This window comes from Neomonachus schauinslandi, chromosome 9 (genome assembly GCF_002201575.2).
Source record: "Neomonachus schauinslandi chromosome 9, ASM220157v2, whole genome shotgun sequence".
Classification (NCBI taxonomy): domain Eukaryota; kingdom Metazoa; phylum Chordata; class Mammalia; order Carnivora; family Phocidae; genus Neomonachus; species Neomonachus schauinslandi.
The window spans coordinates 52,977,244-53,000,911 of NC_058411.1; positions in this window are offsets into that span (position 1 = coordinate 52,977,244).

Sequence of the window (23,668 nt, forward strand, 5' to 3'; positions counted from 1 at the left end):
TGATGGAATGTGATTAGATATATAAGTCTGTAGGCTACAGTTGGTCATGAGGAAACTTAAGTTTCTCAAATAAAAAGAATTGATATTATGCCTCATAGATATGAGAATATTACAAGTTTGATCAGGGGAATCCAGTGGGCCTTGGGATTTTGGGTTACTCTTGGGCTTTTTGGATTTTCATGTATATCTCCATTGCAGTGTTTGTGGTCTCACTTCTTTCTGATAAATTTGCTAAATTTCACATAAGTGATATGGAGAGGTCCTGATTCAACAGATGTTGTAATCCTCATGATTTGCAGAATCAAACTCTGATTTTGGTTTTGCCTACTCTGGCTGGAAAAGGAATAAATTCTGTTAGCATAGTCACAGAAAGACACTATGACTCATTGTTAGAAGGAATCATTGCATTCCATGTCCATGAAATTCACATGCTCTTCCTACTGTTTATACTTTCCTATGGTAGGGGCCTCACAGACTCCAGAAACATTCTACTTAATTCATTTTCAGGTGCCTATAGGAGATTATTTAACTGTTACCCTTCCGCAGCTAGATGCCTTCCCTTCATTACCAATAGAATTATCTACCTTCTGATATACATGGCTTAGTTTATGAAGTCATAGTCCCCACATTTCCCTGAGGAAATTCTACTTTCAATCCAGATATGGTACTTGGTTCAATTTATAGATACTGACCTACTTAACTCATGCAGAAAATACTTCACTAGAAGCATTTTTGCATAGCTCCCTAAAGTTGTCAAAAAAAAAAAAAAGCTTGAGAACTGGTTTTGAAAATGGTCAAGAACCAGTGGAATTTAGGCAAAAAACCAATCTGGCCACCATGGACAAAGGCCACCTCTATAGTGACCATCTGTGCAATGTACAGATCTTGCCACTATATGCAACTAAATATTGCTGTTGCTGCCACAGATCAAAACTCCTTCCTTATGACATTTTTTCATAAATCACATCTGTAGGTGGTTACATATAATTGGCTGAACCTGGGTTATTTGCCCTCATTTTAGCTTGCAGGATGTAGGAAGAAGAAAATAACTATTTTAGGCTGGCATGGTAAGAAGATGCTCAGTCTCCTCAGGGGCTCACATTGTGAAAAATTCCCTCCTAAATAAGAAGTTTTCATAATAGGAAGTCTAAAAGAGACCAATGTCCCCAGAAAAGTTGATAGTTGCGTCTTCCCTAGTTTTCCTTGCATTCCTGTTGGATAGCGGACAAATAACACTTTCTCACCTTGGGTCCTCCTTAGATCTTAGAACTTACTGTAGTGGTATCTACAAAAACCCTACCCTCTATCTTTACTAGGGCCAAGTGTTGATGTTGTGGACTTTGTAGAAGGTAAAGAGAGGCTGTTGGAGTCTGTGGGCAGGACAATGATACATACAGTCAGTGTGAGCCTAGAGGATATTACCTGACAGGAAAGATGGATGGTGGGCCAGCCAGTGGAAGCTGTTGTTCTGTTTTAGATGTTCTCAAAAGACAAAATGAAAGGTAAGGTGGGACTTAAGTAAGTTTGTGGAGGTAAGAAAATAAAACTGAAGTAACCTTACTGAGGTTCACTATACAAAAGATGATGTTTAATGGCATGTGCTATCTGAGGAGAAGGAATTAAAATATATGCACAGCTTTTTTAGCATGGATGACTAGAAGAATGGTGACACAAATAGTGGAGTCAGGAAGAGAAATTTATTGTAGAACAAGGGCTAAATGATGAAAAAAGTTTTGACTATCTTTAGTTCGATGGGCTGTTAAAAACAAAAAAGCAAGGGTGGGACATTGGCAATGCAGAAATGCTGCGTGCAATCCTTCATGATTTCAGTTTATTTGTTGGTTTGATTTATTATGATAGGTGATTTCAAGCTCTCAAAGGAACATGAGATGAGATGGTGAATGGCACTGAGCATATGAGTTAATGATCATAAACAAGCAATGGATTGCTTACGAGTCTGGTGTAAAATCTAGAAAACAAACTTCTGAAGTTTTAAAACTACTTGCTGAATAGTGACTAGGAAAACACAAGAACAAAAAAGCATGTGATTTATGAAGCTTATTAAATAACTTTAAATGCTTTGGAAAATTCTGTACCTTATTAAGATTGAAAAAAGTGCTGGAAAAAAACTAGAAATGACCCATGTCCTAATAAAAATAGTATTTGTAAATTTTTTTTGATAAAAACAAAGTTGAAGAATTATTTGAGTTAATTAATTGGGTTATTGGAAAGACAACTTTTAAGGAAATATGTTTTTGGGAAACAATTGGATTATGGCAATTGGTACGTAATTGCAATAGCAGGAAAATTATACATACTTCTATAATTTGGTTGCATTTAAAATGAACATTTATTTTTATAATCTTTATAAGCTTATAAAAATCTTTGAATATTATGCAGCCATCAAAAGGAATGAAATCTTGCCATTTGCAATGACATGGATGGAACTGGAGGGTGTTACGCTGAGTGAAGTAAGTCAATCAGAGAAAGACATGTATCATATGACCTCACTGATATGAGGAATTCTTAATCTTAGGAAACTGAGGGTTGCTGGAGTGGTGGGGGGTGGGAGGGGTGAGGTGGCTGGGTGATAGACATTGGGGGTGGTATGTGCTATGGTGAGCGCTGTGAATTGTGTAAGAGTGTTGAATCACAGACCTGTATCTCTGAAACAAATAATACATTATATGTTAAAAAAAAAAAAAAAGATAGCAGGAAGGGAAGAATGAAGGGGGGGAAATCGGAGGGGGAGATGAACCATGAGAGACTATGGACTCTAAGAAACAAACTGAGGGTTCTAGAGGGGAGAGGGGTGGGGGGATGTGTCAGCATGGGGTATTAAAGAGGGCACGTACTGCATGGAGCACTGGTTGTTATACGCAAACAATGAATCATGGAACACTACACCAAAAACTAATGATGTAATGTATGGTGATTAACATAACATAATAAAAATAAATTCTATGAATTAATTTTAAAGTTTTCCTTCTTTAGACCACTTTCTTATGGCAGAATGACTAACAACATAGGCTGGCTCACAGAAACAATTGCTCTAACAAAAACCATTTTGAATTGAGGTATTTCATTTGCATTAATTAGAAGCTGGGTAAATACTTCGTTAAGGAGTTCTAGCAATTCACTTGGGTGTGATTTGGCAAATAATTCTTACTGATTTATAAAACAAAAACCCTGATAATTAAGATAATCTAACTCATGGTCCTACGTTCCTCCAGTAAAGTAACTATCCAAACTGATGCAGTGTTAAACACAATTTTATCTTATTTTATTTGGTTTTGCATAGCCTTGGATGTCTAATCGTGATTAAAATTTTCCTTTTTTTCTAATGTTTTGACTAGTAATTTGCAAGACAAATTGAGAAATATCAAAGTCTTATCCTATTCATCTCTGTGTTAGATTCTGCTTAATATTTTAAACAGACTAAAGACACTGATTATAACTTTTCTTTTAATGTAATTTCAACAAACATCTAACAGAAGATTTTTGATAAAAGCTGTGTTTAATTAAACCCAACATTAGGAAAGAATTTGCAAATTTATACACTTTCAGCTTTTAATATGACCTTATTTAAGATTCACAGCAAACCTTTAAAAACTATTATGAGCTCAATTTTTAGACAAGACAATAATTTTTGAAGTGGACAAGTAGCCTGCATTATAGAGGAGCAAATTCATCTTCTAGGAGTATAAATCACAAACATGTTTTTTTCATCATTACACTATATTTGAAGTACTGCCACATTTAAGGTTTTTTTCCTCTTTGCTAAAAAAGGTAGGGTATTATAGAGGCACATGATTGGTCCAGTACGTTTATTTATTCAGTAGTGAATAATATTTAGTGCATGCCATATTCCAGGCTTTTTTCTAGTCAATGGTAACACAATGTTAAAATTAAAACAGAATCCTTGCCCTAGCGGAGCTTATATTCTATCAAAGAAATGTGTAAATAACACACAGATATATCATGTAATATTGTGTGACAGGTGCTTTGAGGGGGAAAAATACAGACATTAGCAGAATGTCATCAAGATCCATTCACGTTGTTGCAAATGGCAAGATTTCCTCCTTTTCTGTGGCTGAATAATCCATTGTGTATACATACATACATACATGTATATGTATGTATGTATGCAGCTTGCTGTTTTCAGAGAATTGGTTAGGGCCTTGCTCTGGATTAGGCATAGGGAAACAAAAGCAAAAATAAACTATTAGGACTACACCAAAATGAAGGAGAATCATTTCTAGCTTTTGATTTAAAGTTAGAGACATGGGGACGCCTGGGTGGCTCACTTGGTTAAGCGACTGCCTTTGGCTGGGGTCGTGATCCTGGAGTCCCGGGATCAAGTCCCACATCAGTCTCCCTGCTCAGCAGGGAGTCTGCTTCTCCCTCTGACCCTTCCCCCCTCTCATGTTCTCTCTCTCTCATTCTCTCTCTCAAATTAAAAAAATAAATAAATAAAATAAAAAAAAATAAAGTTAGAGACATGGGACTTTTCTTTTCACTTAAACACTTAAAGGTCACTGTAGGGTTATTAATTGGCCTAGTTTCAATATTGTGTCTCAGAGAGTAGGGAGGTCTGAATAGAGACAGAGGGAGATGGAGGGAATGGCCATTTAGTGGAGCAGTCAGAACACACACAAAATTTATCAATTAAGTTTGCACAATCATATATGGGTATGGTTGTATTATAATAGTAACATCAAAGACCACTAATCCCAGATCACAATAACAAATATAATAATAATATAAAAGTTTGAAATACTGAGAAAATTATCAAAATGTGACAGAGACACGAAGTGGGCAAATGCTGTTGGAAAAATGGAACTGATAGACTTGCTTGACACAGGGTTGCCACAAACTTTTAATTTGTAAATATGTAATATATGTGAAGTATAATAATGCAAAATGCAATAAAATGAAGTATACCTTATTGAAATGATCATAATATTTTTACCCTTCATTTTGTTAATGTGGTGTAGCACATTGATTTGTGGATGTTGAATCATCTTTGCATTCTGGAAATAAATCTCAGTTAATCATGGTGTATGATCCTTCTAATGTACTGTTTATTTTGTTTTGCTAATGTAAGAGGAAAAGTAAGGACTGACCCTGCAGAGACACGGAGGATTATAAGAGACTACTAAGAAAAATATTTTGTTGAAGATTTTTGCATCTATGTTCATCAGGGATATTGGCCTGTGTGGCCTATAATTTTTTTTTGTGGTGTCCTTGTCTGGTTTTGATAGTAGAGTAATACTGGGCTCATGAAATGAGTTTGGAAGTGTTTACTTCTAATTTTTGAAGAGTTTAAGAGGACTCATATGAATTGTTTTTTTAAATGTTTGGTAGAATTCACCAGTGAAGCAATTTCATCCTAGACTTTTGTTTACTGGAAAAATTTTGATTATGAATAGAGATTGAATCACTAATAAAACTAGTATGAAGGTTAAAAGATGAAAGCAGTAAAAATAACAATGACTACAGTAATTAGTTAGGGAATACACAAGAGATTGAATCAGTCTCTTCAGATTTTCTATTTCTTCATGCTTCGGTCTTGGTAGGTTGCATGTTTGTAATAAGGCACCCAGTTTTATAGGTTGTCCTATTTGGTGATGTATAATTGTTCCTAGTAGTCACTTATGATCCTTTGTATTTCTGTGGTTATCAGTTGTAATGTCTCCTCCTTCATTTCTGGTTTTATTAGTTGAACACTATGTTTTTTTTCTTGGTGTGTTTAGCTAAAAGTCAGTTTTATCTTTTCAAAAAAATTATTTTTATTCATCTTTTTAATTATATTTTTTAGTCTCTACTGCACTGATTTCCACCCTGATGTTTGAGATTTCCTTCCTTCTACTAATTTGGGCTTTGCTCTTTTTTTCTAGTTTTTTGAGGTACAATGTCTTCCTTGTGTCTTGAAATAGGCACTGAGTGCATGAACTTTTGTCTTAGAAGTGCTTTTGTTGCATCTCATAAGTTTTGGTATGTTTATTTCCATTTTCATTTACTCAAGGTTTTTCTTTTGATTTCTTCTTTGACCCAGTGGTTCAGCAGAATACTGTTTAGTCTCTATATATTTGTGAAATCTCCAATTTTTTCTTGTATTTGATTTCTAGTTTCATACCATTGTGGTTGGAAAAGATGCTTGATATGATTTTAACTTAAATTTATTGAGACTTATTTTGTGACCTAGCATATGATCTTTCCTGGAGAATGTTCCATGTGGGTTTGAGAATATGCATCCTGTTGCTTTTAGACAAGATGTTTTATATATATCTGTGAAGTCCATCTGGTCTAATGTATCATTTAAGGCTGATGTTTACTTATTGATTTTCTTTCTGGATGATCTATCCTTTGGTGAGAATAGGGCATTAAAGTCCACAACTGTTACTGTACTACAATTTCTCCCTTTATGACTGTTAACATGTGCTTTATATATTTAGATGCTTCCATGTTATGTGCATAAATATTTACAAATATTGTATCCTTTTGTTGGATTGACCCCTTTATCATTATGTAGTGATTTTCTTTGTCTCTTATAATCTTTGTTCTATAGTTTCTTTTTTTTTTAATTTTTTTTTTATTCTTATGTTAATCCCCATACATTACATCATTAGTTTTAGATGAAGTGTTCCATGATTCATTGTTTGTGCATAACACCCAGTGCTCCATGCAGAACGTGCCCTCCTCAGTACCCACCACCAGGCTAACCCATCCTCCCACCCCCCTCCCCTCTTAAACCCTCAGTTTGTTTTTCAGAGTCCATCGTCTCTCATGGTTCGTCTACCCCTCTGATTTCCCCCGCTTCATTCTTCCCCTCCCACTACCTTCTTCTTCTTCTTCTTCTTCTTTTTTTTAACATGTATTGCATTATTTGTTTCAGAGGTACAGATCTGAGATTCAACAGTCTTGCACAATTCACAGCGCTTACCCGAGCACATACCCTCCCCAGTGTCTATCACCCAGTCACCCCATCCCTCCCACCCCACCCCCCACTCCAGCAACCCTCAGTTTGTTTCCTGCGATTAAGAATTCCTCATATCAGTGAGATCATATGATACATGTCTTTCTCTGTTTGACTTATTTCACTCAACATAATACCCTCCAGTTCCATCCACGTCGTTGCAAATGGCAAGATCTCATTCCTTTTGATGGCTGCATAATATTCCATTGTATATATATACCACATCTTCTTGATCCATTCATCTGTCGATGGACATCTTGGCTCTTTCCACAGTTTGGCTATTGTGGACATTGCTGCTATAAACATCGGGGTGCACGTACCCTTTCGGATCCCTCCATTTGTATCTTTGGGGTAAATACCCAGTAGTGCAATTGCTGGGTCATATGGTAGCTCTATTTTCAACTTTTTGAGGAACCTCCATACTGTTTTCCAGAGTGGCTGCACCAGCTTGCATTCCCACCAACAGTGTAGGAGGGTTCCCCTTTCTCCGCATCCCCGCCAACATCTGTCATTTCCTGACTTGTTAATTTTAGCCATTCTGACTGGTGTGAGGTGGTATCTCATTGAGGTTTTGATTTGGATTTCCCTGATGCTGAGCGATATTGAGCACTTTTTCATGTGTCTGTTGGCCATTTGGATGTCTTCTTTGGAAAAATGTCTGTTCATGTCTTCTGCCCATTTCTTGATTGGATTCTTTGTTCTTTGGGTGTTGAGTTTGTTGACTTCTTTATAGATTTTGGATACCAGCCCTTTATCTGATATGTCATTTGCAAATATCTTCTCCCATTCTGTCGGTTGTCTTTTGGTTTTGTTGACTGTTTCCTTTGCTGTGCAAAAGCTTTTTATCTTGATGAAGTCCCAATAGTTCATTTTTGCTCTTGCTTCCCTTGCCTTTGGCGATGTTTCTAGGAAGAAGTTGCTGTGGCTGAGGTCAAAGAGGTTGCTGCCTGTGTTCTCCTTTAGGATTTTGATGGACTCCTGTCTCACATTGAGGTCTTTCAACCATTTGGAGTCTATTTTTGTGTGTGGTGTAAGGAAATGGTCCAGTTTCATTCTTCTGCATGTGGCTATCCAATTTTCCCAACACCATTTGTTGAAGAGACTGTCTTTGTTCCATTGTACATTCTTTCCTGCTTTGTCAAAGGTGAGCTGACCGTAGAGTTGAGGGTCCATTTCTGGGCTCTCTATTCTGTTCCGTTGATCTATGTGTCTGTTTTTGTGCCAGTACCATGCTGTCTTGATGATGACAGCTTTGTAATAGAGCTGGAAGTCCGGAATTGTGATGCCGCCGGCTTTGCTTTTCTTTTTCAACATTCCTCTGGCTATGCGGGGTCTTCTCTGGTTCCATACAAATTTTAGGATTATTTGTTCCATTTCTTTGAAAAAAGTGGATGGTATTTTGATGGGGATTGCATTGAATGTGTAGATTGCTCTAGGTAGCATTGACATCGTCACAATATTTGTTCTTCCAATCCATGAGCATGGAATGTTTTTCCACTTCTTTGTGTCTTCCTCAATTTCTTTCATGAGTATTTTATAGTTTTCTGAGTACAGATCCTTTGTCTTTTGGTTAGACTTATTCCTAGGTATCTTATGGTTTTGGGTGCAATTGTAAATGGGATCGACTCCTTAATTTCTCTTTCTTCTGTCTTGTTGTTGGTGTATAGGAATGCCACTGACTTCTGTGCATTGATTTTATATCCTGCCACTTTACTGAATTCCTGTATGAGTTCTAGCAGTTTTGGGGTGGAGTCTTTTGGGTTTTCCACATAAAGTATCATATCATCTGCAAAGAGTGAGAGTTTGACTTCTTCTTTGCCGATTTGGATGCCTTTGATTTCTTTTTGTTGTCTGATTGCTGTGGCTCGGACTTCCAATACTATGTTGAATAGCAGTGGTGATAGTGGACATCCCTGCTGCGTTCCTGACCTTAGGGGGAAAGCTCTCAGTTTTTCCCCATTGAGAATGATATTCACTGTAGGTTTTTCATAGATAGCTTTTATGATATTGAGGTATGTACCCTCTATGCCTATACTCTGAAGAGTTTTGATCAAGAAAGGATGCTGTACTTTGTCAAAAGCTTTTTCTGCATCTATTGAGAGGATCGTATGATTCTTGTTCTTTCTTTTGTTAATGTATTGTATCACACTGATGGATTTGTGGATGTTGAACCAACCTTGCAGCCCAGGGATAAATCCCACTTGGTCGTGGTGAATAATCCTTTTAATGTACTGTTGGATCCTATTGGCTAGTATTTTGGTGAGAATTTTTGCATCCATGTTCATCAGGGATATTGGTCTGTAATTCTCCTTTTTGATGGGGTCTTTGTCTGGTTTTGGGATCAAGGTAATGCTGGCCTCATAAAATGAGTTTGGAAGTTTTCCTTCCATTTCTATTTTTTGGAACATTTTCAGAAGAATAGGTATTAATTCTTCTTGAAATGTTTGGTAGAATTCCCCTGGGAAGCCATCTGGCCCTGGGCTCTTGTTTGTTGGGAGATTTTTGATGACTGATTCAATTTCCTTAGTGGTGATAGGTCTGTTCAGGTTTTCTATTTCTTCCTGGTTCAGTTTTGGTAGTTTATACATCTCTAGGAATGCATCCATTTCTTCCAGATTATCTAATTTGCTGGCATAGAGTTGCTCATAATATGTTCTTATAATTGTTTGTATTTCTTTGGTGTTGGTTGTGATCTCTCCTCTTTCATTCATGATTTTGTTGATTTGCATCATTTCTCTCTTTTTTTTTTTGATACGTCTGGCCAGGGGTTTATCAATCTTGTTAATTCTTTCAAAGAACCAGCTCTTAGTTTCGTTGATCTGTTCTACTGTTCTTTTAGTTTCTATTTCATTGATTTCTGCTCTGATCTTTATTATTTCTCTTCTCCTGCTGGGTTTAGGCTTTATTTGCTGTTCTTTCTCCAGCTCCTTTTGGTGGAGGGTTATTTTGTGTACTTGAGACCTTTCTTGTTTCTTGAGAAAGGCTTGTATTGCTATATACTTTCCTCTTAGGACTGACTTTGCTGCATCCCAAAGATTTTGAATAGTTGTGTTTTCATTTTCATTGGTTTCCATGTATTTTTTTAATTCTTCTTTAATTTCCTGGTTGACCCATTCATTCTTCAGTAGGATTCTCTTTAGCCTCCATGTATTTGAGTTCTTTCCGACTTTCCTCTTGTGATTGAGTTCTAGTTTCAAAGCATTGTGGTCTGAAAATAGGCAGGGAATGATCCCAATCTTTTGGTACCGGTTGAGACCTGATTTATGATCTAGGATGTGATCTATTCTGGAGAATGTTCCATGGGCACTAGAGAAGAATGTGTATTCCGTTGCTTTGGGGTGGAATGTTCTGAATATGTCTGTGAAGTCCATTTGGTCCAGTGTGTCATTTAAAGTCTTTATTTCCTTGTTGATCTTTTGCTTAGACGATCTGTCCATTTCAGTGAGGGGGGTGTTAAAGTCCCCCACTATGATTGTATTGTTGTCGATGTGTTTCTTTGCTTTTGTTATTAATTGCCTTATATAATTGGCTGCTCCCATGGTAGGGGCATAGATATTTGCAATTGTTAGATCTTCTTGTTGGATAGATCCTTTAAGTAGGATATAGTGTCCTTCCTCATCTCTTATTACAGTCTTTGGTTTAAAATCTAATTTGTCTGATGTAAGGATTGCCACCCCAGCTTTCTTTTGGTGTCCATTAGCATGGTAAATGGTTTTCCACCCCCTCACTTTCAATCTGGGGGTGTCTTTGGTTCTAAAATGAGTCTCTTGCAGACAGCATATCGATGGGTCTTGTTTTTTAATCCAGTCTGATAGCCTGTGTCTTTTGATTGAGGCATTTAGCCCATTTACATTCAGGGTAACTATTGAAAGATAGGAATTTAGTGCCATTGTATTGCCTGTAAGGTGACTATTACCGTATATTGTCTGTGTTCCTTTCTGGTCTATGTTGCTTTTAGGTTCTCTCTTTGCTTAGAGGACCCCTTTCAAGATTTCCTGTAGAGCTGGTTTTGTGTTTGCAAATTCCTTTGGTTTTTGTTTGTCCTGGAAGCTTTTTCTCTCTCCTTCTATTTTCAATGACAGCCCAGCTGGATATAGTATTCTTGGCTGCATATTTTTCTCATTTAGTGCTCTGAATATATCCTGCCAGTCCTTTTTGGCCTGCCAGGTCTCTGTGGATAGGTCTGTTGCCAATCTAATGTTTCTACCAATGTAGGTTACATATCTCTTCTCCCGAGCTGCTTTCAGGATTATCTCTTTGTCTATGAGACTCATAAGTTTTACTATTAGATGTCAGGGTGTTGACCTATTTTTATTGATTTTGAGAGGGGTTCTCTGTGCTTCCTGGATTTTCATGCCTGTTTCCTTCCCCAAATTAGGGAAGTTCTCTGCTATAATTTGCTCCATTATACCTTCTGCCCTCTCTCTTCTTCTTCTTCTTCTTCTGGGATCCCAATTATTCTAATGTTGTTTCGTCTTATGGTATCGCTTATCTCTCGAATTCTGCCCTCATGATCCAGTAGTTGTTTATCTCTCTTTTTCTCAGCTTCTTCATTTTCCATCATTTGGTCTTCTATATCACTGATTCTCTCTTCTGCCTCATTTATTCTAGCAGTTAGCGCCCCCATTTTTTATTGCACCTCATTAATAGTCTTTTTGATTTCTACTTGGTTGGATTTTAGTTCTTTTACTTCTCCAGGAAGGGTTTCTCTAATAACTTCCATATTTTTTTCAAGCCCAGCTAGTATCTTTAAAGTGATGATTCTGAACTCTAGATCTGACATCATACTAATGTCCGTATTGAGTAGGTCCCTGGCAGTTGGTACTACCTCTTGTTCTTTTTGTTGAGGTGATTTTTTCCATCTTGTCATTTTGTGCAGAGGAGAATAGATTAATGAGAGAACAAAATGCTAGCAGAGTAACAACGTACCCAGAAAATATACTCTAAACAAATCAGAAAAGACCTGAAGCAGTGGAAATAGAAATGGAAAGAGAGAAAAAAGAAAAAGAAAAAAAAGAAAAAGATAAAGATAAAAACAATCAAAAACAAACAAAACAAAACAACAACAACAACAAAAAAACGGAATGTGATCAAATATGATCAGGCTGGTAATATAGATCAGTGCCACATACTAGATTTGGGGTGTGTTTTGGTCTTTTAGAAGAAAGTGCCTCCCAAAATTTTAAAGAAAGAAAAACTTATATATGTTCAAAAATAAGGGTTGATATGATGAAGGGATGGAATATGACTGTAAAGATGGAAAGTATAAAAAATTTTATAAAAGGAATTGTTAAGAAGTTTGAAAAAAGAAAGAAGAGGATTTAAAAAAAGAAGAAAAAAAGGGAGAGAATGTGATCAGGCAGGGGAATAAAAAACACCATATACTAGAGATTTAGGGTATATTTTGATCTGTTAGAAGAAACTATCTCAAAATTTTAAAGAGAGAACAACTTATATATGTTTTTTTTTTAAAAGGGATTGATAAGATGTTGGTTGAAAGAGGGAAAAAGAAAAATTCAAAAAAAAAAAAAGAAAAAAAGACAGTTAAAAAAAAATTAACTTTGAAAGACTAAAGAATCATGGTAAAAAAGCCATGAATTCTATGTGCAGTATTCCCCTAGCGCTGGAGTTCTGCCATTCTCATTGTTTGGTAAACTTGATGTTGGCTGGCTGTTCTCGCTGATCTTCTGGGGAGGGGCCTGTTGCCGTGGTTTCCAAATGTCTCTGCCAGAGGCGGAATTGCCCCGCCCTTGCCCCCTCCTGGCTAAGTAATCTGCTCGGGTTTGCTCTCCGGAGCTTTTGTTCCCTGCGAGCTTTCCATACAGCTTTGGAGGCGGAGAGTGAAAATGGCAACCTCCCAATCTCCGCCCCAGAGAAGCCGAGAACTCGGGGCCCCACTCCTCAGTGAGCCCCCAGAGAAAAGCCCTCAGTCACTCCCATTTCCCCGGTCTCCGGCCGCACTCCGTGCTCACCCGGCCTGTGACCGTGCGTTTCTATCTCTGGCACCCGACCCCGGGTGGAGTCTCCAAACCCAGCAGATCCCTGCGGCGCACTCACGGGCGGCTCCTCCCGGGGGAGGAAGGTGAGTCTCCCCGGATCTGCCGCTTGTTGGGTCCCTGCTGGAGGAGCAGGGGCCTGACTGTGCCGCGGATCACGGTTTATGACAACCCCGAGCTGAGAGCCCCCGCCTGGGCTCGGCCTCTGCAGCCGGCTTCCCTGCTCTGCTACCTGGGAGCTCTGCCACACTCAGGCAGCCCCAGTCTTTCTGTGACCCCAAGGGTCCTGAGACCACACTGTCCCGGAGGGTTCCACCCCCCGCTTAGCCACCAGAGTGACGTCCCTCAGCGGAACAACCTTTAAAAGTTCCGATTTTGTGCTCCACGGCTCTATCACTTGCCAGAAGCAGCCGACGGAGGCCCCTCCCCCACCATCTATCCTCCTGATTATCGCCTCGGATTCACTTCTCCGCACGTCCTACCTTCCAGAAAGTGGTCGCTTTTCTGATGAGAGAGTTGTTGCTCTTCTTTTCTTCGATCTCCTGTTGAGTTTGTAGGTGTTCAGAATGGTTTGATCCCTATCCAGATGAATTCCTGAGAGGAGACTAAATCCAGGTCTCCTACTCCTCTGCCATCTTGCTCCGCCCCTATAGTTTCTTTTGACATGAGTGTAGCTACCTATCTATTGGTTTCCATTTGCATGGAATATCTTTTTCCATCCCTTTACTTTCAGTGTGTGTATGTACTTATACCTGAAATTAGTTTCTTATAGGCAACATATGTATGGGTCTTTTATTATTATTATTATTATTTATTTAGCCACTCTATATCTTTTGATGGGAAAATTTAGTCCATTGACATTTAAAATAATTACTGATAGGTATGTCTTTTTGCCATTTTGTTATTTGTTTCCTGTCTGTTTTGTAGTTCCTGTGTGCTTTTTTTCTTGGTCTCTTCCTTTGTGATTGGATGATTTTCTGCAGTGGTATACTTATATTCCTTTCTCTTTGTCTTTTGTGTATCTATCGTAGGTTTTTGCATCAGGGTTACCATTAGGCTTATATAAAACAATTCATAATCATCTATGTTAAGTTGATAGCAATTTACTTTGAATAAATTTTAAAGCTGCCTTTATATTTACTCACATCCACACTTTGTTTTTGATGTCACAATTTACATCTTTTTGTGTTGTGTATTCCCTAACTAATTACTGTAGTTATAGTTATTTTTACTACTTTTGTCTTTTAACCTTCATACTAGTTTTATTGGTGATTAGCCCACCACCTATACAACATTAGATAATTTTGAATTTTACTACATATTTACATTTACCAGTGAGAATTACACTTTCATATCTTTTCCTGTTACCAGTCAGTCCCTTTTAGTTTCAGGTTAAAAAAAAAAAAAAGCCCTTTAACATTCTTCTAAGTCCAGTCTAGTGTTGATGAAAACCTTTAACTTTGCTTGTCTGGAAAACTTTCTCTCCTACAATTCTGAATGACAACTTTTCTGGTTAGAAAATTCTTGTTTGGAAATTTCTTTTTCTTTCAGCAATTTGAATATATTGTGCCACTCTCTTCTGGCCTGCAAAATTTCTGCTGAAAAATCCTCTTATGGGGGTTCCCTAGTATGTAATATGCTGTTTTTCTCTTGCTGCTTTTAAGATTCTCTCCTTTTAACTTTTGACACCTTAATTGTAATGTGTCTTGGTGTGGGTCTTTTTGGGTTCCTCCTATTTGGAATAATCTGAACTTCCTGGATATGGATGTCTGTTTCCTTCCCCTGGTTAGGGAAGTTGTCAGCCATTATTTCTTCAAAAATGTTTTCTGCCCCTTTCTCTTTCTCTTCTGGGACCTCTATTATGCAAATGTTGGTTCACTTAATGTCCTGTAAGGCCCTTAAGCTTTTTTCACTTTTTTCATTTCTTTTTATTTTTGCTGCTCTGATTAGGTGAGTTCCTCTGCCTTGTTTTGAGCTCACTATTATTTTCTTCTGTTTCTTCTAGTCTACTGTTGAAACCCTTTAGTGTATTTTTTAGTTAAGTTGTATTTTTCAGCTCCATGACTTATATTTGGCACTTTTTTTTGGACACTAAGACCAAAATGTGTATTTTTTTATTATATCACAATATTACAACCAATATCAGTCCCTCCTTTCTTCTTAGTGACTACTTGGTACTTTCTTATATTTGTTATTCATGTTCTCAGTTTGGTAATCTTTCTCTCCAGCTTGATGAGCACCTTTATAATTGTTATTTTGAATTGTTTATCAGCTAAATCACTTATCTCCATTTCATTGTCTGTTTTTGAGGTTTTTATCTTATTCTTTCATTTGGAACATATTCCTCTGTTTCTTCATTTTCCTTGACTCTCTGTGTTGGTTTCTATGTATTAAAGAGCCACATTTCCAAGGCTTGAAGAAGTGGCCTTATGTAGGAGATGGACATTATCTTTCAACCTGCCCTAGCTCTTTGTTGCCTCTCAAGTCTTTGTGATGATCCAAGCATCCTATTGTTTTAGTTGATCTCAGTATTTGATAGTGTGCAAGACCTATCAGTGTCCCAAAAGGGAGAATACGAGTCTGCACCTAGACTCAAACTGATTGGAAACCAAACATTCAGGCAGCAGCTTTTAAAGTATGCAAGTATATACGGTCCTGAGGGACTACAAGCATATTCCTGCTGGTCACCAGTATTGGACAATCTAGAGATGTCCCCTGGGTGACAAAAATTGGGATTCCAGAGAAGGGTACAAACCCCTGTCTGGGTGATATTGGCAACCTGCTCATCAGGTTGAAGCTCCAAGACAAGTAAATACACATCTTTAAAGAAGGCTGAAGGTATGTTTTATTCTGCCATCTATAGTGTGCCCTTTGGGTGGTAGCTGACCAAGAATTGTCTCACCATTTGTTATAGTCCCATGGGACCTAGGAATGCAAGCCCTGCTTGGCAGGAAAGCCAAGTGATCAAGGGGCTACCCTTGGGTGGCAGCCACAAAAAGTGGAGTACCAGAAGTAAAAACCAGGGCACTAGATGCATGTACAAGTTTTCCTCTGAAGGATATGGATGCTCTGGACCTCAGCAGAGGAAGAGTGTGAATTTAGCACCTGTCTTCCAAGGTCTTTGGAGAGGATTACAGTTGGCCCTTAGATGTATGTTTAATTAGAAGCCTGCCCCTCAGGCAACAACTATAAAGATGAACTAATGGGCCTTTTTCACAGAAAAACTGGGTGCCTCAATTTGTTGCCTTTCTATGTGCTCTGGAGATGGTAGGTGGGTAAGAATGCTTTGTCCATTGGTTATAGTCCTGTGGGGCTTGCTAGTATAAGCCCTGCTAGGCACCAGAGGCTAACAACTAAGATGTATCACCCGGGTGGCAGCTCTAAAAATCAGGGCACCAGACAAGGGTACAAGTTCCTTTCTAGGAGTGAGGCAGACACAAATATGCCACCCATTGTGCTCTGTCCCCAGAGAATATTTCAGTAGGTTCCTAGGTGTATGTTAAATTCCTGCCACTCTGGTTAATGCTTTAAGATAAGCAAATAAGCCTCTTTAACAGAAAGTTTAAGGGCTTTGCAGTCAGCTGCCTCTATGCTGGACCTGGGGGTGGGTGAGTCTACATATGCAAGCCTTTTAAGAACTGTTTCTTCATTCACTGTAGCCTTGTGGGTCTTGTGGACACAAACCCTGTTGGTTTTCAAAACTAGATGTTTTGGGAGCTTGTCTTGCAGGTGCAGGTCTTAAAAGTTGGGGTGTCTGATATGGGGTTCAAACTCTCTGATTTTTAGGGAAACACTTGAGCTTTTGAGTTTCCTCCCACTTGTGGGTTATAGTGCCAAGGGTGGAGTTTATGGTGATATTGTGTCAGCTTCTCCCACTTGATATGGAGTTTTCTTGTTTTCTTGTTTACTTGATGTGTAGCCGTCAATGAGTTTTCAGCTTTTTTTTTCAGAAAAAAAGTGTTCCAAATGAGTTATAGATTTGGTGTGCTGGTGGGAGGAGATGAGTTCAGGATCTCTCTACATTGTTATCTTGAACTGGAACTCATGCAAGTGTTCTTTTATTTTTATTATGTATATTTCACACATAAATTATTTAGACATATTCTTTTGTTTTTAAGCAATTTGTATTAAACATGATTTTGAAGGACAAGAATTAGAGGTGATAAGTGGAAGTAAGTATATCCAGCTCTTTCAAATAATTTTATTGTAAAAGCAAAAGCGATATAGGTGATAGATGGAAGGGAATAATGTGGCCCTAAAGAGGCTTTCATAATTTGTTTATATAGAGGATTTTATGTTGGTGAGCATTTTTGGATGGGTTGTTTTGCTTCACTGTAAGTTAATGGAAGTGTTCTAGTAGAGAAGAAAAATGAACTCCATAAAGAGGTGCCATTTACTTCAGCCATGCCCTTGAGAGGAAGGGAGGGGAGGAGATCCAGTCCCACTATTCATTAACAGGGACTTTGTGCTTCAGCCACACTGAACACAGATAGTTCTACAGAATTACTGTGTCTTTCACAGCACCATGCCTACATACTGTTTATACTATCTTTAATTCTCCTTCGGTACTCTCCACCTGAGTATTTTTCATTCTTCAAGAAGTCAGTTCAAATGTCACCAGATAAAATTAGGCAATCTCTCCACAAAGATTCCACAGTCTCTCTACATAGGTCTTTGGAAATCACATTTAATGTTCTGCATTCTGACTTCCTCACTAGTTTGTTAGCATTTTGTCTTACTCATTTGTGTTTATTTGTATGGTCTAGTACTAAGTCTGACATCATAATTTGTCATAAAATGTTTAAATGAATAAAAAGTAGAGATTTCACTTAAAAATATTGGATTGTATAAAATGTTTTGAGGGCATAATTAGTTCCCCTATCTCCTCACATCCAGAAGGATATAAAAGTCTGCAATTAAAAGAAAGTGAGATGAAGATATATTAACCCACTTTCCTCCAAAAATCTGGAATAACCGACAAAGAATGAAAAGTTGAGAGGGTATAAGCCTTCCATATTTAATGAAAAAAGAAAAGTCATCCAGAAGAAATATATACCTGATGCTGCTACAAAATCTCGTCCATAATTATATATACCTTTTATTACCTAAACCAAAAACCACATGTGCACAAAAGTGAGGCTAATAGTTCTGAAGATAACTTTGATTAGCAGCATATGTCAAAAATTGTGGGTGGGTCATCGGGTTAAAGGATTGAGGTCTCTATGGAGACTTAGCCCAATAACATGGATAAGTAGGGAAGGGGGTGCTGGAAATGGAAAACCATGCTGATGTGCCATCTAAACTAGTTCTCTAGTCAAGAAGGTTTTAATTAGGAGATATGCTCCAAGTTCCATAAAAATGACCAGTTTTATTAGATAGTAACTGACTGTAAACTTAATAGGATATAAAGCTGTTTCAGGTTAATTTTCCTATCCCTTTTTTTTCCTGTCTCTTTTTATACTATTTAACAAATATCTAGCCCTATCCAAAAATGAATAATAATGTGGAAAGAACAACGGTAAGGCAGTGTTTTGTTTTTTGTGATACACCAAAAAAGCATTCTTTGAAAGTGACAAAAATTTAAAGAAATTATCAAAGCTTTAAAATATATTTTGTAAAAGATAACACAAGATGCAAAGTAATCTGGCAAAGATCAGGTTACTAACAGTAGAAAATGAAAATCTAAAGCCATATTGTAAATAACAATTATAAGGTATAACTAAAACCATTGTTACATCGAGGAAATCAAACTGAACAGAATGGAAAGAATAGCATTTATATATACCATAAATATATAAAACAGAAGATTTCAACACACAATGTGGAAGAATAATGATTACCATGTGTGCACACTTGCAGAAATTTGCCTTTTCAGTTGGGTAAATCTATTGGGAAGAGGATGAATCTTCACTTGCCATATGCATGCTGCATATAAAAGGAAGGTGTGCTTCACAACTTTTTGCTCTCTCACAGAAGAAGTGACCTTTAGTTAATACAATTTTATGAATGGTGGATGTGAGATTAATTATGATGGGCTTCGGGTGTGTGCACTGTAAAGAAGGACATTTCTGTTTGAAAAAAAAAAAACACAAAATTGCACCTAAATGTAATATACACACAAAAAAGCAGGTGGCCACAAAAAGTCCTCCTAATCTTAATCATCTTGAAGGACATAGCAAGAAAAATCAATTTGATCAAATGGTGGACACTAAGTACATTTGTTTTGAGTGTGATTTTGAAAAGAAGTGAGTAGCAATTAACAGCTTCCTTTTTTTACACTCTGTGAAGGAAGTTGGCTGTGAAAGCAATAAGTTCTTGTTGAAGTTTTTTCAAACTGAGGAATGAGATAGAAACAATTCCTTCAAAACACAGAGAACGCCAGTGAAGACCATTCCTGTGATTTCAAGTGGCTTATTCTAAGGCCTATCTCAGGGAAAATCTAGGCTGTGTCCTATCTCCTCAAACTCCATTGCCCAAATCAGATCATATGGCTAAACCAAATATATGTCAGAAGAGAAAGTAAGCTTCTCTTGGGGGAGAGTATATTGTCAATGTCGGGGACAATAATACAATCTGTCACACACATCAAACACTTTCATTGTAATTTTGAGTATGAAAATTTTTTTCCCAGCTATTTAGAAAAATTTCTTATGTAAGTAAAATTTATATACAGAATTTTTGGGATATGAGCCCATATTCAATTTTCAGATGTCACTTCTAACATACAGCATTAAATAAGATATTTTTCTTCTTTTACACATGCATTTCAATTGTTAATTGGGCAAAAGTGTACCTTAATCTGAATATTTTTTTAATGAACATGCCTAATTATTTTAATCAGAAATTTTACTAAAAGTCATAGTTGAAGTAATTGAAGATATCGCAGTGAGAATTAGACTGGTAAAGGGGTGGAATTGCAAATAGCATCATATATGTTGTTAAAAGATTGTTATATAAGACAGATTTAAGATTTTTATTTATTATTTATTTGAGAGAGAATGAGAGAGAGCATGAGAGGGAGGAGGGTCAGGGGAGAAGCCGACTCCCCGCTGAGCAGGGAGCCCGATGTGGGACTCGATCCTGGGACTCCAGGATCACGACCTGGGCGGAAGGCAGAAGCTTAACCAACAAGCCACCCAGATGCCCATAAGACAGATTTAACTTATTCCACATGATTCAAGAAACCATGCTTAGAAAATAAAGAAGACAGATGTTTTAGACAGAGTGTGACCCCACCTAAATTTGTATGTTGGATCCCTAACCAGAAGTTTGACAGTATTAGAGATAGGGCTTTTAGGGAGATAACTGAGGTTAAATGAGATCATAAGGATGGGTCCCTAATCCAGTAGGACTGTTGTCATTATCAGAGCTCTCTCTGTCCGCCATGCGAAGTAAGAAGGTGGTTATCTACAAGTCAAGAAGAAAGCTCTCACCAGAAACCAAATTTGCCAGCACTTTGATCATGTGCTTGTATCCTAAGAACTGTGAAAAAAAATGTGTATTGTTTAAGCCGCCCAGTCTGTGCTATTTTGTCTTGGCAGCCAAAGAAGATCAATTCAATATAAATGATGTCTTAATTTGGTGAACAGCTTTCTTAGAGTATTTTTATAAGGTAATGCAGCCTGTGTAGCAAACTTTTATTTGTGAAAAAGAAAGAATGGCTTATATGCTTGTACAAGTTAGAATTGAAACAGCTAACTTAGCTATTTTATATTTGTTTTACAAATACATTAACAAGCTGCCCGTATTTGTATACTGACAAAATTTATTAAGAACTCTACAGAAGCATTCCTGCATTTGAAAATGATTACATCATGCACACACACATATGTGTGTGTGTGTGTATTTTTTCATCTTGGAGAATTTCTTCATGAATGCTGAAGGGCAGAATTATCAGAACAAAAGGTGTCACCAGAGAGAGGTGACAGAATTTCTGGTGCTCTTGAGATCAGCAACAACAAAAACATGATCATATGTGGATTTTTCAATATACTCTTTAGTTTCTGCATTTAATTTGACTTATATTTTTAAAAAAAGTTCATAAAGCTGCTTCATTTAACTAATACATCATATAATATGGTGGCTATGTTCTATCTGTGTATCTGTGCTTTATTTCCCCTAAAGTGCTAGAAAGTGTGTGAAAAAGTACAGAGAGCAGTTGGATTAGCCATATAGGCAAAAGAGTGAACTAATTTTGACATGAACAAAGAGCAATTCTTCAGTCACCAAGGGCTACGTGACTGTTCAATCCTGATCCTGCATTTAAAAAAATAAATCACTGCAATATAAATTAATACCATCTTGTCTTTTCTAGAAAGACAAAAGAATCCATTTAAACAATTCTTGCATCTTTTATAAACATGTAGTTTAAATATTGTCTGCCATGGTACCCAGTATGCTTTCTACTTAGGTCTGTAAGATATATTTATATTTTAGTGTAATATCAGAAAAAAACTCTAAAGATTATTTCTGGTTTTCTTTTTAAGAAATAATTACAACATTGCATTTACATTTGCATTACACATGCAAATTACAACATTATATTTCCCCTTTTTATAATTAATTGATTTAAAGGCATTTATATTTGTAAGATATAAGTAATTAGTTCATCTATGTGACTTACTGATATCTACTCCCATTGATACTGAAGATGATCTTTCAATCCATTGAGGTCTTAGCAGGAGCAGGATACACTTTCAAACTTATTAACTGGGGATAGTTTTAAAAGTTGACTATTGGAGCACATGGGTGGCTCAGTTGTTAAGTGTCTGCCTTCGGCTCAGGTCATGATCCCAGGGTCCTGGGATCGAGCCCTGCATCAGGCCCCTTGCTCAGCGGGGAGCCTGCTTCTCCCTCTCCCATTCCCCCTGCTTGTGTTCCCTCTCTCACTGTCTGTCTCTCTCTGTCAAATAAATAAATAAAATCTTAAAGAAGTTGACTATTTACCAAAGTGTAGGCAGAAATTAGGGAAACCAACAAAAGAGTGTTTAGTATTCAGGGGCCAACAGAATCTCTATTTTTTATTATTAATAATGCTATATTTAATTGTGTTTAACTTACATATAAGCTCAAATAATTTAAGAAAATTCTAATAAAGTAGGGGTACCTGGGTGGCTCTTGATTTCTGTTCAGTCGTGATCTCAGAGTTGTAGGATTGAGCCCCCTAGAGGGCTCCCTGCTCAGCACAGAGTCTGCTTGTCCCTCTCCCACTGCTCCTTTCCTACCAAGCCCCTCAAATAAATAAAATCTTAAAAAAAGAAAGAAAATTCTAATAAAGTAAATAAAATAGTAAAAACAAATTTAACCTAATAAACACTAAGATTTATTTCATATTCAAATCATGCATTATAAAATCCACTTCATTAAAATACAACTATTTATTACAGGTGAAATGAAGATATTCTTAATAATTTGAGCATGGCTCATAATAATATTTTATCATTAATTGCCTTGTAGAAATTTGTTATAATCCTTTTTATTTGTATAGTGCTTTGCATTTTACAAAGAAGCTTTACAACTATTACCTTATTACTGAATAACTCAATGGAATGAATGCTAATTTTCTAGATAAATTTCATTTACTTGAATGAAAAAAAAATCAAAGACCTAATTGAGTTTGGTAGCACATATGCAAGGTTGAATATAAATAAAATGGTTAATTGCAGAAAACTGGTTTTATAGCCAAGACTTACAAGGGAAATAAGAAAGTAAAACCATTCATTTAAAAATCAAAAATAGGGCAACTGGGTGGCTAAGTTGGTTAAGTATCTGCCTTCCTCTCAGATCATGATCTCAGGGTCCTAGGATGGAGTCCCATATCGGGCTCCCTGCTCAAAGGGGAGTCTGCTTTTCCCTCTCCCTCTGCACCCCCCCCAATTAAGAGTATGTGCTCTCTATCTCTTTCTCTCAGATAATAAATCTTTAAGAAAGCTTAAAAAATTTAAAAAAATAAATATTGTGAGGAGTTATATAAAAGATTAACCACATTATTCTATATTATTATTTCCATATAATTTATCAACTTGGGTTATTTAATATTTTTTATCATAAACAATTGAAATATATGGACGATATAAAATCCATTTAAATGACTTAAATGGTCACTTTCTGGCCATGATACTATCTCTTTCAAACATGACCCCATTAAGGAAGAATAATTTTTCCCACACTCTAAATAGCTGCATGCAGAGGCAGAAGAAAATCAGAATTTTATACATCAACAACACAGTTCTTTCTTTTTAATACATGGAAAAAATATTACTTTACTAAATGTGTTTTTCTCTTATTTCAGTTATTTCTTAAAATAAGATTAATTATATAGCTGAAATTTTACTTTCAAGTTAAATAGGTATGAGAAAATTAGAAATTTGCTGTATTTCAACCTTTATCTTATCTAAGTAAATTATATTTGTTAAAAAAATATAAACCATTTAAAAACTTACTGCCAGTAAACACACTAGCATATGCACACATGAATCATATGTATCTATGAAATTTGTTCTTAAAATGAAAACTGCTTCTTTTAACTTAGATTTCGCTAATCTTCAGGAAGTCCTCAAAGTGGAAGGTTTTTCATCTGGGCCTTTAAAATTTATTTGAGGCCATATCTAAATTATACCTTCTAAGATCTCTTCCTGTTATAGAATTTTTTGACAAGAGTATAGCTAAAGAGTATAGCTAAATTATTTTAATA